Source organism: Narcine bancroftii, chromosome 10, assembly GCF_036971445.1.
Source record: "Narcine bancroftii isolate sNarBan1 chromosome 10, sNarBan1.hap1, whole genome shotgun sequence".
Lineage (NCBI taxonomy): Eukaryota > Metazoa > Chordata > Chondrichthyes > Torpediniformes > Narcinidae > Narcine > Narcine bancroftii.
The window spans coordinates 30,209,766-30,224,568 of record NC_091478.1 but is presented as its reverse complement, the minus strand read 5'-3'; the positions used below and the strand labels follow the sequence as shown (position 1 = coordinate 30,224,568).

Sequence of the window (14,803 nt, the reverse complement as noted above, 5' to 3'; positions counted from 1 at the left end):
GCTGTAAACTCTGAGAGTGTCTTTGAAGGGCCGGCTCAGGCTTGTATTCCGGAGGGTGATTGACACCCAACCGGGTAGGGCTTGGTCTATTCAGGTCGGCTGATTGACAGCCGGCCATGTGTTGTCTTGTCCCCATGCTCTTCTTCAGGTACAGAAGTTTCCCCCTGCAGTAGGTCAGTGGTGACAATAAACATGACTTGATCTGAAGGAAATGTAAAGCATCAAAAGAGAAGTTGTTCAGGATCTTGACATTTGAACTCCCCTTCCCACATCCCCTGTCCATCCTTAGCCTTCTCCACTGCCAGAGTAAGGCCCGACATAAACTAGAGAAACATCTTGTATTCCACTTCATATTGCACCAGCCATCTCTCCCCTCTGTACTCTCAGTCTTAAAGAAGAAGTTTCTTCTTTGTCCTTCTCTTACTGATGCTGCTCAGCTCAGTTTTTCCAGCAGATTGCTTGTTGCTCATGGAGATGTTGTTCACCCAAGAGGTTTGCAAAACTATGCTAATGTGCTACATCCTACAGTTTTCCAGTGGATAATAATGTCACCAAGAATTTGGCAAGGAACAACAAGCTGAATGTGCCCTGTTGTCATTGCAGGCTCCTTTCTCCCTGCTGCAGATCTCTGGCTCTATCCATTTCGATTTGGGTTTATTTATAATTAGTGATGACTGTGGAGGCATGAGTACAGCATGCATGGACCAAATCTATCTTACTCCAAGCAGGAGTCTTTCTCAAAATGCGCAACCAATTTCTACCTGCCCGTAGACTATTATATGGTCAGTATATTAACTTTTTCTTCATTTTCAAGTTTACTGAGATTAACAAATGCTGTGACATCAGCCGTCATGGCTTCAAGATGAACCAGATTTTCGAAAGTATGTTTGTCATTAATTCTCAAGGATGGAAGCTCCGGTGTATTTTGTTGCATGGCAAAGACCCAGCATTAAATCATTTTTCAAGTACCTAACTTGGCTGACAACAAGATGTTCTGCTCTTGAAGGATGGCTCCTTTGTGTTAGATGATCCATTGCATTATTACCCGATTAGAATGTTGCTTTCATTTTCAACATTCCATGTTTCACTGGCACTCGTATAGAGGTTAAGATGCACTTCATTTTTGTGTGTTTTGAATTGTCACAATATGTTGATTGCTTTTTCAAGAGCTATAATGCCAGAAACTCTGCATTCAGTTGCAGCATTGCCTAGTTCTGCTGTAAAACCGAAAAAACTTCAAATAGACCTTGTAAACGGTGGAACTCAGACAATTTTAGTTGTACTTTGATTTCAATAGTTGCCACTGAATTTTATTAATTATGGGCATCCAGTTGGTTACTGAATTGTGGTTCTCTGGAGTATTATGTTCACAAAATGCATTGCCTGAGTGACAAAAAGACATGTTTTCATCATCAGATTCTTCCACAACTTTTATCATCACTGTTTTAGACTTCTTCTCAGTTATCAAGTAACTGGAATAGATTCATCGATCTAAACCAGTGGTTTTCAAACTTTTTCTTTCCATTCCACCTTAAGTAATCCCTATGACATAAGTGCTCTGTGATTAGTAACAGATTCTTAAAGTGGTATGTGAGTGGGAAGGGAAGGTTGAGAATCACTGGTCTGGACCCTATTACTGAAATATTTTGCTTGAGAAAAATTGGCCCATTTCCTTTGGAGTTATGAAACCATGCACACAATGGGTTAATTAGGTATGATTAAAACAGTGGTTCCCAAACTTTTTTTTCCACTGTCATACCACTTTAAATAATCCCTTACTAATCACAAAGCACCTTTGGCACAGGGATTACTTATGTGAATGGAAAGCAAAAGTTTGAAAGCCATTAATCTAAACAAAGGCAAAAGCTAAAAGGTCAACAACTGCATTCACTCAGTGGTTTTTAACCTCCCCACCCCCACTCACATACCACTTTAAGTAATCCCTTACTAATCACAGGAATAGGATGGGGCAGGTGCTCTGTGGTTAGTAAGGGATTACTTAAGGTGATATGTGAGTGGAAAAAATGGTTGAGAACCACTGCTCTAATGGAACAGCATTTAACAGTGTTCATGCACAACATGGCACTGGACTTTGACAGGAAATAACATAACCATCAATTGAAGAAAAGTATGGGTTTTATGCAGAAATTATACATTTTCTCAGAGGGAAAGTGAATAATGTTTGAATTGCAAGACATTACAAGAATAACATTTTTACAATATGCCTGCAATGGATTACAAAAATTATTTCCAAATGTAGTTTGAATTTAAACAATTCAAACTTGCCGTAATATACATTTAGAATTAAGCAGAAAAATATCACAAACACTTATCAACACACATGAATCAAATTGTAAAAGCAAGGTCCTGAGTCAAATCTACATTGTGATAACAACTAATATTTGCACTGGTCACCATATGTAACTGCATCATAAGTGCCATAAAGGCCATAGCCCAGAATATACCCAGCTGCTGAACCAAGACTCTCAATTGAAAGCTTAATTACTCTCTTAACACCTAAATATATTCCTCCAGTATTTCTGTGTTTTTACTCAACACATACTCAGAACAGCTCACAAGATGGTTAACAAAATAATATCTTTCTTGAAGGCTTGGGTGGCATTAAACTGCCTGAGGGAGCCAGACATACCAGCAGTGCAGGAGCACGGCCTTAGATTCATGATGTGTGTAGCTTCACTGGGGGAGCCTCTGTGAAAAGCCTTTTCACCCTACCTCACTTCCACCCAACTGTTCACACTCTCCTGCTTCTGTCAGTCACTCATCTCTCTGCCTGAATCAGTCAAAAGCAAAACACCTTGGTCAAAGACTCTGCATTAGAACTGAAAAAGTGAGAAAATATTTTCTGCTTTCTTTCATATTTCCAGCATCTATGATTGTTTAATTTCCAATGTCACTATGCTCACCTTTTCCTGTCCCTTTTCACGTCAAGAGCGTCCTGGCTGGCTACATCTCTGTGGTGTGGTTGCTGCAAAGAAATGGACCAAAGGTCAATGAAAAGGATCAAAAAAGTGGCGCAGAGGATCAGTGCAGTCTCTCTCTCCCCCACCAATCGACATGATCTACCAGGATCATTGACTGAAGAGGTCACACAAAATCACTGAGGACTCCTTCCACCCCATGCACAGCATCTTTCAGCTGCTCCTGTTAGGGAAGAGATCCAGGAGTATCAGAGCCAGCGCTACCAGGAACAGCTTCTTCCCACGGGCAGTGAGAATCCTGAACGACCAAAGGAACTGCTCACACTGACCATCTGAGACTCTCATATTCACAAAACAAAATTTATGTATTTATTTATTTATATAAATACTTGACCTGCATGTGTATTATGTCTGGTTGTGTGTCTGGGTGTTTTGCACTGAGGAACGGAGAACGCTGTTTTGTGAGGTTGTACTTGTACAATCAGATGACAATAAACTAGACTTGGTTTATATCTGAATTATGTTCAATGTGATTGGGATTCCAAGCCATATTTTTATCATTTCACAAGTTATCCAAAGAACTCTTCCTCTATAATCTCCACACAAGCATTATTTACGACAGATAAAATTAATGGAAAATAATCTTCTTCTTGATATCCCATTCTTTTTTTGAATATTTTATTTTGATTTTAATAGACTCTCAAAATTCAAACAGTATAATTTTTCAACATTCATAAAATATACAAAGTCTGTGTTTATAACCCCCCGCATCCCCCCCTACACTACTGAAAAAAAAGTCAATTAAATTGTCACAGACCCCTACAGAAACCGAGGAAAAAAACCACCAGGATGACTAAATAACAAAGGCTTAAAAAAAAATAAATAAAAGGAAAAAAAAATTTTTAATTTAAAAAAAGCACATTGCCTGCATCCTGTCTAACTTTCTTGGTCACTAGGACGGATTGCTATCATACCCCTATTTCAAAGTGAGGGGGGGCTAATCAATCTGTGTGTCAATATATTTCAAGCAAGGTTGTCACTCTCTGATGAATGCGTTATGTTTCTTCCTTAGATTTTCTTCAGGAGAATGCATCTCTGCATTTCCACATTCGATTGTGTGGTAGTTAGTTGAGAGTCGGACTTCCACAAAACCGCTACGCACTTCTTGGCTACCAACAAGATGTCCTTCACAAACGGAATTTGATCTTTGTTCAATCTAAAACTCATGTCCCTAATATCTCCCAGAAAGTACATCTCCAGATCCTGTGGAAAATCCACTTTTGTTGATATTCTATTCTTAAAGTAATATTTCAGAATATCAGAAATTCTACAGTATTTGATAACCACAGCATTCTTTACCGATTCAGTGTTAACAGTTGACAAATTATCTTGGGACATTTGACATATATACTCCATGTACATCCCAACTACTGTCATATAAATATGCAATAAATCCCCCAAGAAATCCCTGAACAGTTCAATGCTGTCAAACCGAGCATTTTTCTGTTTACTTTACATTATCAAGGTGACATTATTTGTCTCATCTGAGAATTTTTGAGATTATTATTTCCTACATTTTGGCTGAATCATTCTGTTTAGTTTTGGTACATTTGTCAATGTCTAGCTGTGTTAATTAATCAATGCCATAATTGTAATAAGGCTGATAGATATGCTATTCAAGGAAATCCAACCAACGGCAAGATTAATCCTCTGGGCTGTGCAATTCTTTCCCATCACATGCTCCAAAAGCCAGCAAATAAATAGTTGCTTAATCTGAGAAGCAGCAATTAATTTAAGATTCTCTGGTTATTTTTTAATCTTGTTTAGTCTGTCAGACTATCCCTAGTTTGTCATTTTTTTCATTATTTATTTGCTGTTGTAAACACCTAACAGTAAACTGCTGGAAGAACTCAATAGCCAAGCAATATCTTTGGAGGCAAAAGGATGGTCGATGTTGGGTTGAGACCCTGCGCCAAGACTGGTTCGGAGTCTTCACCTGAAACATTAACTATCCCATTTGCTTTCACAGATGCTGTCTGACTTGCTGAGTTCATCCAGCAGTTTATATTTTGTTTCAGATTCCAGCATCTGCAGCCTCTTTTACCTCCTGTTTCTAACCAGGATGGGTAAGAAAAACTCTGGATTGGAAAATGTTTAAGATAAAATCCACCTTTCATGAGAAGAAGAGACATAAAAATGAAGAGTAATGCTTTCAGTTGATGACTTTGTTGTGACTATATGTTGGAGTAGTCAAGTCTGCAAGATAACGGGTTATGAGAAATGAGAAAAACTCCTTGGTTCTGATCACATTTTAACTATTTACGCCTTCAGGGAGTTGACAAGACACATTTGATGAAAGGATAAAGAAGAGCTATAAAAGCAAGAACTACTCTGTGTTACTGAAAAATAACCTAAGAATGAAATGGAGAAAAATGAAGCATTCAATAAATGTTCGTCTCATAACACAGCAGGGAATGAAGAATCATAAAAATTGTCCAGAGGAGATCTGAAAAAGAAAATGAGAGGTAAAGAATGAGACTTGAGAAAGTGTTTGGGGCTAATATTTACTCATTGAGGATTTCAGTACAGAGAAGAGGCTCTGTAAAGTACTCACCTCCTCCTCTCCCACTTTCCCCAATCTCTCCCTTTTTTCCACCAGCTCTAAAGACAGACTTATCAGAACAAGCTAGTAACTAATGTATGCAGAGGATAGAGAACTCATGCAGGATAATTCTTGTTTTTAAAAACCCCTTGTGTATGGTGTGATCTCATTTTGAGGCTGTAATATCTAATGAATTGGCTGCAGCAACTTTGGGTCATAAATTATTGAGCAGGCTAGGGTTATATTCATTGGAGCGCAGGAAGAAGAGAAGTGATCTCATAGATGTACAAATTCATGGGAGGAATAGATTGGATGAATATAAGGTGTCTTGCTCAGATGAGGGGAATGAATACCAGAGAACATCAGTTTATGGTGAGGAGAAAGATATTTAACAAGAACCTGTGGGGGAACATTTTGGGTTTTTTTTAAAACACAGAGAGTGGTGAGTGTATAGAATGGGTTGCTGGAGGAGACAGTTGTGGCAGGCACTATTACATGTTTAAGAAAAAAATTGAGAGATACATGGATAAGTATGAATTTGAAGGGATATGGGCCAAGCACAGGCAGGTGGGTAGGATATTTTGGACAGAGTGACCACATTGGGCCAAAGGGCTTGCCTCCACATTGTATGACAATGACCTCAAGCTAACTTGAGTTAGTCGTGTTAATAGCCTCAGACCACAGAACTCTTCTTCTGAAGCATCAACAAACTGACCTTCCATCTACAATATAAAAATATCTATGTCTATTCCTGCTGTTAAATCTATTCTCCAAAGATTTGCAGAAGAATTACCAGTATTCATTCCTGCTGCCTTTTTAGACTTTTCCCAAACAATAACTGTGGAAGAGGCAGCAACACACACATTAGTGTTCCACCACAGACTCTGCCGGGCGGCCGAGGGACCGCTCTTGGGGGAGGAGGCCGGGAAGCCGAGGGACCAGCGGTCGGGGGAGGCGGCTGAGGGACCGCACTTGGGGGAGACCGCCGGGCGACTGGAAGGGGGTGGGGGTGGATACGGCAGCACAATCCGGGTGGGCTTTCTGAAATCCAGAAAAATCCAAAATTCGGAACACACTGTCCCCCAAGGGTTCCGGATAAAGGATCGTGTACCTGTATGTAACTACTGAAGTTGATAAACTGGGACTGGGTGACACAAAAGAGGAACAAATGGGGATTTAAAAGTCAGAGAAAGCTGACTTCCCATGACATATCACTGTTGTACAGATCAAAGGGAGGCCTTCTCTAATCCCACCTCAGGAAAAAAATTTCCAAACATTTTGAATGCATGTGGAATCTGTCACCAAAGGCAGCCAGACATAATATTGAAACTTGAACAAGGCATCATTCAAATGAGTAGATATCATGGTGTGACTGTCACTTTCATAGACACTGAAGGCACTCAGTCAGCATAGAGAGAAGCTAGCTTTTCAGTCACCAATGTTCACATGAAAAGAGGAATGACAAATGCCCAATATCCAAAACAGGATTCTGGATGCCAAGATCTGTTTGTCATGGAATAATCAATTCAAAGCATTTTCACCTTGGCAGCAGGGTTCCTGAAATGTGCTCTAAGGCCCAAGCTACCTTTGAGATTCATCACAGAAGATTAATTACTGATTAGTTTCAGGTAGTTGCTCAGGTGCATCTGTAAAAGTTAGTAAGGGACCTTCGGTATATGCTGAATTTCCACAGGCTTCTAGGAAAGTACAGTCTTTGGTTGTAACATTTTTTAGACCAGGACTGGCTATTAGCAATACATGCTCCTAAGAAACTGAAGTTCTCCAAATCTCAACCTCAGCACTGCTTATATATTCAGGGACTTGTGCTCTTTTCTATTTCCTGAAGGCAAAGACTTTGTTCCTTCATTTTGCTGACGTTAATGACAAGGTTATTATCCTGATGCCATGCCACCAGTCTCTGTTGTCTTCTTATACTGTATCCCTTCATTGTTTGACATCTGGCCTATTACAATGGCATCATCTGTAGACTTGCAGATGGAGTTAGAAATGTGTTTGGCCAGTTATGAGTGTCGAGGGAGTATTGTAAAGGGCAGAATACACAGGCTTGCTGGGCACTGGCATTAGAAATTATCCTGAGAAATAACCCAATATATTATGGCAATCTGAAACAAATGTCTAACAGTCAACACTCATCCCCCCATCATCTGATTTGTTTTCGCCTATTGCCACATAGGCTGTCTTACACCTTCAGTTCAATACTGTGGAGGCAAGATTACCATATTGAATAACTTTTTATCTGTTTTCCAACTTATGACTAAAATAAAAACTGAAACCATTCATTATCCCGGGATGGTTTATACCTTTATAATCAGGATCTGAAAAGACTACTATCACACAAATGAGGGAGACATTGATAGCATTCACTATGGGAAATGAAAATGAAATAGATTTCTCATTCATTCTGGGTTCCTTTATGCTCCCCTTTGCCTCGACTCCCTCTAACAGTCAATAACAGGTACTCATCCCTTCCACTTAATCATTTCCCTGAGAGATTTTCTGAATGATGATCTTGTTTACATCATTCAACTGGCCATGGTGCCTGTGTTTGGAGGGATCTATGTCCTTTCTGGATGGACAAAGGAAGAACTGCCATGGCCACTTATTCGTTCAGTCACCACACTCCTGCACTTTCTCAAAACACTGCTACCCTGTTGTGACTGGGTGAACCTACTCCATTAATTTCAATGAACTTTGATCTTAATGATATGCTCTCTTCCATGGCAGTGAGGTTGTGGTGTTTTGGGGGATGTTTCTCACACCACTGGTTTGATTTTGGCAAACACCACTTTAGTTGATCTCTGTGAGTGCTGTGTTTGCAGGTATGTGCTTTCAAGAAGCATGAAGAAAATAAATGAACATTGCAAAGGATGAATTTCAACCACCATATTTTACATACATTAAGATACAACAGTACTGTTGTACATTATATATGTTAAGATACAGCAATACTAATTCAGACATCTTACCCAGAAATCTCTGAGAAAATCCACATCAGACTGCATATCATGTTGAGTTCAACTCAACCCAACTGCTAAAATAGGTTTTAATTATAAAATGTTTGAGTGACTGATTTTTCAAGGTTCAAGGGCAGCACAGTGATGGAGATGGTAGAGCTGTTGCATCGTGGCCCCAACAACTGGGGTTCAATCCTTATCCCAGGTGTGACCACACGAGCTTTTTTTTTCCAGGTACTCCAGTTCTCTTCCACATCCCAAATATGTGCAGGTTGGGAGGCTGAAATTATCCCATTTATATGGTGGTATTTGAGGGGAATTAATGGTAAGGTGGGGATACAGATAAGGGTAAGACAATGTCAGAATGGGTGCTTGAGGGTCAGCATGGACTCTGTGGGCTGAACAGCCTGTTTCTGTGTTGTCTTTCTCCGTGATTATGTGATACTTAACATTCCACATTTGGCTGCTTTGTTAACTGAATAGTGTGTTATCACTGATTTATGGTGATTTTTACAAAGAAGCAACCAGAGATTATAAAGACCCTTACCCAATAAATATTTAACCATTCCAACAAAGTACAGGGTTGGCAATACGAATCATTTCATCCCTGGATAGCCTGGATTTAAATTCAGGCCAGATGGGAAGATAAATTACTTTTTGCGTTATGGCTACAATATTTCAGCTTGAAATAACCTTGTGTAGGCTTAACCCAATTCCTTTGCTGTGCCCATAGCAACACTTCTCATAATTTAGACAAGCTGACAAAAAATTGGCAATCACATTCAAAACCTGCCACTTTTACACTTACCTCTGTGGACTGAGCCCAACTCCTAGGTGTGACAATCTTTAATTCAATTCAATTGTTCCTGCAAGGTTAAATTGGACGTATTTTAACTGTATCAGCTTTCTTTTAAAACTTAATAACAACAACATGCATTTAACTAGCACCTTTAACATATCAAGGAACTTTGCAGCAAATTTTAACAGTGATCCATGCAAGAGATAATTAAGCCAGTGGAGCTAAAGCAAAAATAGGGATGTTTTAATGAGGAATACTAAAGGATCATTGTAATGTTGTGAGACTTAAAGGTGTAAGGAAGAAATTCCAAAGTTTCAGGGCTGTTAAGCTGAAAGAATGGTCACCAACTGTGAAACAGTTAAATCAAGGATCAACATGTGGCCAAAATTTCAAAGGGTTCTCAGGGGCTAAAAAAAATGATTGCAGGTATAAGAAGACAGGGACAAAAATTCTAAAATCAAGGTGCCATTTAACTGGATGCCAGTGTGTAGGCCAACAAGCCCTTGCTTGTTGATGATGTCTAAACATGATTTAGAGGGAACTGAGAGATGGCCAATACATCCTTGAGACATCAGTGTAAAAGTGCTTAGGAAAGGTGCTGTGTTAACGACCACTCCAGAGGTAAGTATGCAAATTTTTATTAGAATTTTTCCTTTATTTCTGTGTAAAAAAAATTTAAAAAAAAACACAGAAATAAAGGAAAAATTCTGTGAAAAAAATGTCATCCTTACCTCTGGAGTGGTTGTTTCTGTGTTACTGAGTTTGTCATTCATTAGCCCAGTTTCTGAGTGCCTGTGGTCAATTTAGACTGCAGCTGCTCCATAACAATGTGTAGGGATCTTGGTGGAAAAATTACAGGATGGAATTTAGCAAATAAATTCCATCAGGACATTTTTACACAGCCAGCAGAGCAGAACATTTGCACAAATTTTCTGCTTCTCAGCGGCTGTGCAAAAAGTGCCTATATACAAGGTAGATCCTAGAATGTAAATTTAGATTAGAGTGTTAGTTTAGAGCAGACACAAAGCAAATCACTCGGACAGAACTTGTAGAAAAATAAGAAATGAGAACATTGCTTCCTCAGGCATAGTACAATGTATTTGTCAGTAAAACAACATAAATGTGGAAATCAATCAAGTGTAATAGAAATTTTGATAAACTACAAGGAAAGATAGCATGAAAAATGAATGCTGGTTCATGGAAGGATGCATGGTTAAGAATGAAGGTTATTGGGAAAGATCTCTTTTGCCCTCTATTCATAATGAAATTGTTAACGTATTAAGAAAATGCTTCTCAACGTAAAAACAATTTTTAAAAAATAAAACAACTGATAGTTTAAAATAGAAGGCTTTGTGCACCATTTAATGATGCAGTAATTAATCTGGAATCCAAGCTATCACTAGTACTTGAGGCAAAATATTCTTTAATTCCAAGATCCTTGAACTTGTAGCACACTCAAATAATGTGTTCATCCTTCCCTTCTATAAATCTAAATCAATTATTTCCCACATCAGATTTCACAACACCATTATTTTACTGCAGATAATTTTTAACTAAAATCTTTTGCTTCTTGTTTGTTTCTAGTCTAATAGATAAATGACCTTTCAACATCTTGGTCTGCAAAACTCTGGATGTGATATTTAAATAATGTGGTCGATGTTGCAGCTTCAGCAAAAAATTAACTGTCATGTGAACATTGAACGAAACAATTATCCTCGATATCGCAAGGTCTAAATTGTGATTGAAAATCCCCGGAATCCACACCAAATTTATCTGCTGCTTATCATTCCCCAGCCGTTGACGTCTGAAAGGCTTTTTTTTTGCTGTTTGAATCTGAGCAAATTGTTTAAAAGGTAACCTTATTATATTGCAGGCAGAAATTTGCATTTAACTCAAACCTGCCAGTTTATAAAAGAAAATCAATTAAATCAAACATGGTGAGCTCTGGCATTATATGGGTACACGTTCCAGGTCCACAACTCAAGAACAATACTCTTAAAAAGATGTTCATTACCATTCCCATCAATATTTTTTTTCTATTTGTATAAAGCTCTGCCTGGCACAGACATCAAGGACAAAGCAGGATCTGTGAGAACAGAACAATGTTGCTGTTTGTCTGCTTCCCAAACCCAGAGATAACTAAATTGCTTAATAGACAATGCAAATATAGGAATACAGTGTTGCATGTGTGCAGAAAGAAACCGAGTTTTATCAAGTGGTGTCATTTGCTACATATTGGAGGGAATTTCCATTAGGAATAGCACTTTTCAGGGGAGACCATGAATGTGTCCCACAGACAAGGTCACCAGCAGAGATTCTGATCAGCAACCCTTATTGTCACCTATCAGAATCATGTCATGAACATGTCATGAAATTTGTCATTTTATGACAATAGTTTACCTATCTCGGCTGCACCATTTCATCAGATGCAAGGACTGACAACGAGATAGACAACAGACTCGCCAAGGCAAATAGCACCTTTAGAAGACTACACAAAAGAGTCTGGAAAAACAACCAACTGAAAAACCTCACAAAGATAAGCGTATACAGAGCCGTTGTCATACCCACACTCCTGTTCGGCTCCGAATCATGGGTCCTCTGCCGGCATCACCTACGGCTCCTAGAACGCTTCCACCAGCATTGTCTCCGCTCCATCCTCAACATTCACTGGAGCGCTTTCATCCCTAACGTCAAAGTACTCGAGATGGCAGAGGTCGACAGCATCGAGTCCACGCTGCTGAAGATCCAGCTGCGCTGGGTGGGTCACGTCTCCAGAATGGAGGACCATCGCCTTCCCAAGATCGTGTTATATGGCGAGCTCTCCACTGGCCACCGTGACAGAGGTGCACCAAAGAAAAGGTACAAGGACTGCCTAAAGAAATCTCTTGGTGCCTGCCACATTGACCACCGCCAGTGGGCTGATAACGCCTCAAACCGTGCATCTTGGCGCCTCACAGTTTGGCGGGCAGCAACCTCCTTTGAAGAAGACCGCAGAGCCCACCTCACTGACAAAAGACAAAGGAGGAAAAACCCAACACCCAACCCCAACCAACCAATTTTCCCCTGCAACCGCTGCAACCGTGTCTGCCTGTCCCGCATCGGACTTGTCAGCCACAAACGAGCCTGCAGCTGACGTGGACATTTACCCCCTCCATAAATCTTCGTCCGCGAAGCCAAGCCAAAGAAGAAGATTATGCAGAACATGGTGAAATAATTAATATAATTTACAATTCTGTAAATACAAGATTTTTTAAAAATAACTAGTGCAAAAAAAGAGAAAAAGTGAGGTAGTGTCCATAGGTTCATTGTCCATTCAGAAATCTTCAGGCTCCAGTACCTCCTTTCTGATGATGAGAAAAGAACAGCCTGGGGTGTCCTTGATGAAAGATGCTGCTTTCTTGAGGCACCATCTCTTAAAGATGTCATTAATGGAGTGAAGACTAATGCCCACGATGGCACTGGTTGAGTTGACAATATCGTGCTATTGACCATAGTTGCTGCTGAACTGTCAATGCCCCCATACATGAGCACTAAAATGAAAGGTGTCCTTTTGAACAGACCAATGGATGTTGGGGCCCTAAATTTTGATCCACGATGTGTACACTTGTTGATCTGCAGCTTGTTCCCTGCGCTCTGTTGCCAAACATATTCCATCAGCTTTCTGCCCTTTGGTTGAATGTGAGAGGACAGGATCTTAATGAAGTTGGAACATTACAGTGAATGCTTAGGGAATCAAAAGGCAATTCCAGGTCATGCTATGTGGAAGAAGAACAGGAGGAGAGCAGTGGTGAGATGACAGGAGATCAGACAGGTCAAAGCATAGGGACTGGAGAAGAAAGGAAAGTGGTCAGAGAATCTAGAGAGATGAAGAAGACTGGTGTGCGACAGGAGGTAAAGGCTAAAGAGGCATGAAGGAAGATGAAAGAGATTGGAATAAAATCAGGGAAGGGAATTAGAGTTAACCAGGAAAATCTTCAGACACGGTGATTGTTGTGCAAAGCACAGAAGTTCTGGAGAAACTCAGCAGGTCACACCGCCTTTCTGAGAATTAAAGGGTAACCAACATTTCAAGCCTGAGGCCTTTGTCAAGGTAGGGAATTAGAGGTAGGAGAGCACAAAGGATAAAGTTGAGGGAAGACCCAATACTGGACTGCAGGAGACAAGAGATTTAAATTGACTGAGGGTGGGTGAATGGAATAGAACAAATAAAGGAAATCAACAGCAATGAAAATGGGATTGGAGGGAGGAAGAAGAGATGAGAGAAGCCAGGAGATTGAAGGTGGAAGAAATCACTGAGAGTAGATCGGTGTGGGCAAGTGAGGTACGTATAAGTATAATCAATTCTTACAACCAACCTCCTTAAACAGGCCCATATTCCAGGCACATATCAGTGCACAGAACCCATGACAGTGGGACCATGAATCCCAACACTAATTTTCATTATTTATAACAGCATCTAAATACACTTCAATACTGCGATATCCCTTCTACAATCATAACACGTTTGTTTTCCATTTACAGAGAATGCATGCAACTATTAAAATATAAACTACTGAAACTATTAGTCATGCTACACCATGTAACCAGTGTCTGACTGCATGCTACGTTTACTGTGTGTCTCTAGATTCAGGATCAAAAATAAATTCACCCGATTCCACACAGGGCAAGAACAAGCAGATAATGTTTTCATAAATTTCCTCTCATTGGTCAGCCAAGATCCAGCTGACTTGATTTTTGTACATGACTCCAAATAGTCAACCTATCCATTTGTTCCAAACAGGTACAATCTTTACCAGGCATGGAAGAGACCAATCAATGGTTCCTGATGAGATATCTGCCAATCAATCTGAACACAAGGTGTAAAATAACAGGCCATGAACTCTTGCAGGGGTAAAACATGACCAAAAACAATCCTACCGTCTTCCAGTCATACAGTCATGGGCGGCACCATTAGTGCAATGCTATTACTGTGTCTGCAACCTGGGTTTGAATCCAGCACTATCTGTAAGGAGTTGCAGTTCTCCCTGTGACGACACGGGTTTCCTTGGCTGCTCCTGTTTCCTCCCACCCTCCAAAAAAAAGTGTACAGGGTTTGTTAGTTTGTTGTATTTGGCAGGGTCTGTTACCCCCACCCCCAACCCAGGCATATTACTCCACTTTAACTTTCAACCCCTGCCTCATCTCTGCAGGACTCAACACCCACCAGAGTTCAACCTATCCAATTCAAAACAGACTTAACCATAAAAATATGCAAGGTTCAAATCATTAACCTAAGTGCCCTGGCCAATCTGCAAGTTCAGTCTATTTCATTCAAGTCCACAGTGTATAGATAAATAAAACGGGTTAAAATTCAAAAGAAAATAATATATTAAGAAACAAAAGTATAGACATCTGTATTACATTATCTACACAACATGCTGTAATGCTGTTCCATGAGTGCACATAAACTAATAGTATTGCAATTACATGTAAACTACTATTGTTTAGT

At 39.8% G+C, this 14,803-nt stretch overlaps 1 long non-coding RNA gene across 34 annotated transcripts in view; it reads right to left on the bottom strand.

The window, feature by feature from the left end:
- The window catches only part of LOC138744395 (uncharacterized), a 461,764-nt gene extending 447,386 nt beyond the window's left edge, over nt 1–14,378 (bottom strand). For all 34 annotated transcript variants that reach the window (XR_011345476.1, XR_011345500.1, XR_011345502.1 and 31 more), the window contains exons 1-3: nt 14,233–14,378; nt 9,325–9,382; nt 2,925–2,986 (exon numbers count right to left, since the gene is read on the bottom strand). This is a non-coding gene — a long non-coding RNA (uncharacterized lncRNA). The remainder of the gene's footprint in view (nt 1–2,924; nt 2,987–9,324; nt 9,383–14,232) is intronic.
- Nucleotides 14,379–14,803: the final 425 nt, after the last annotated feature.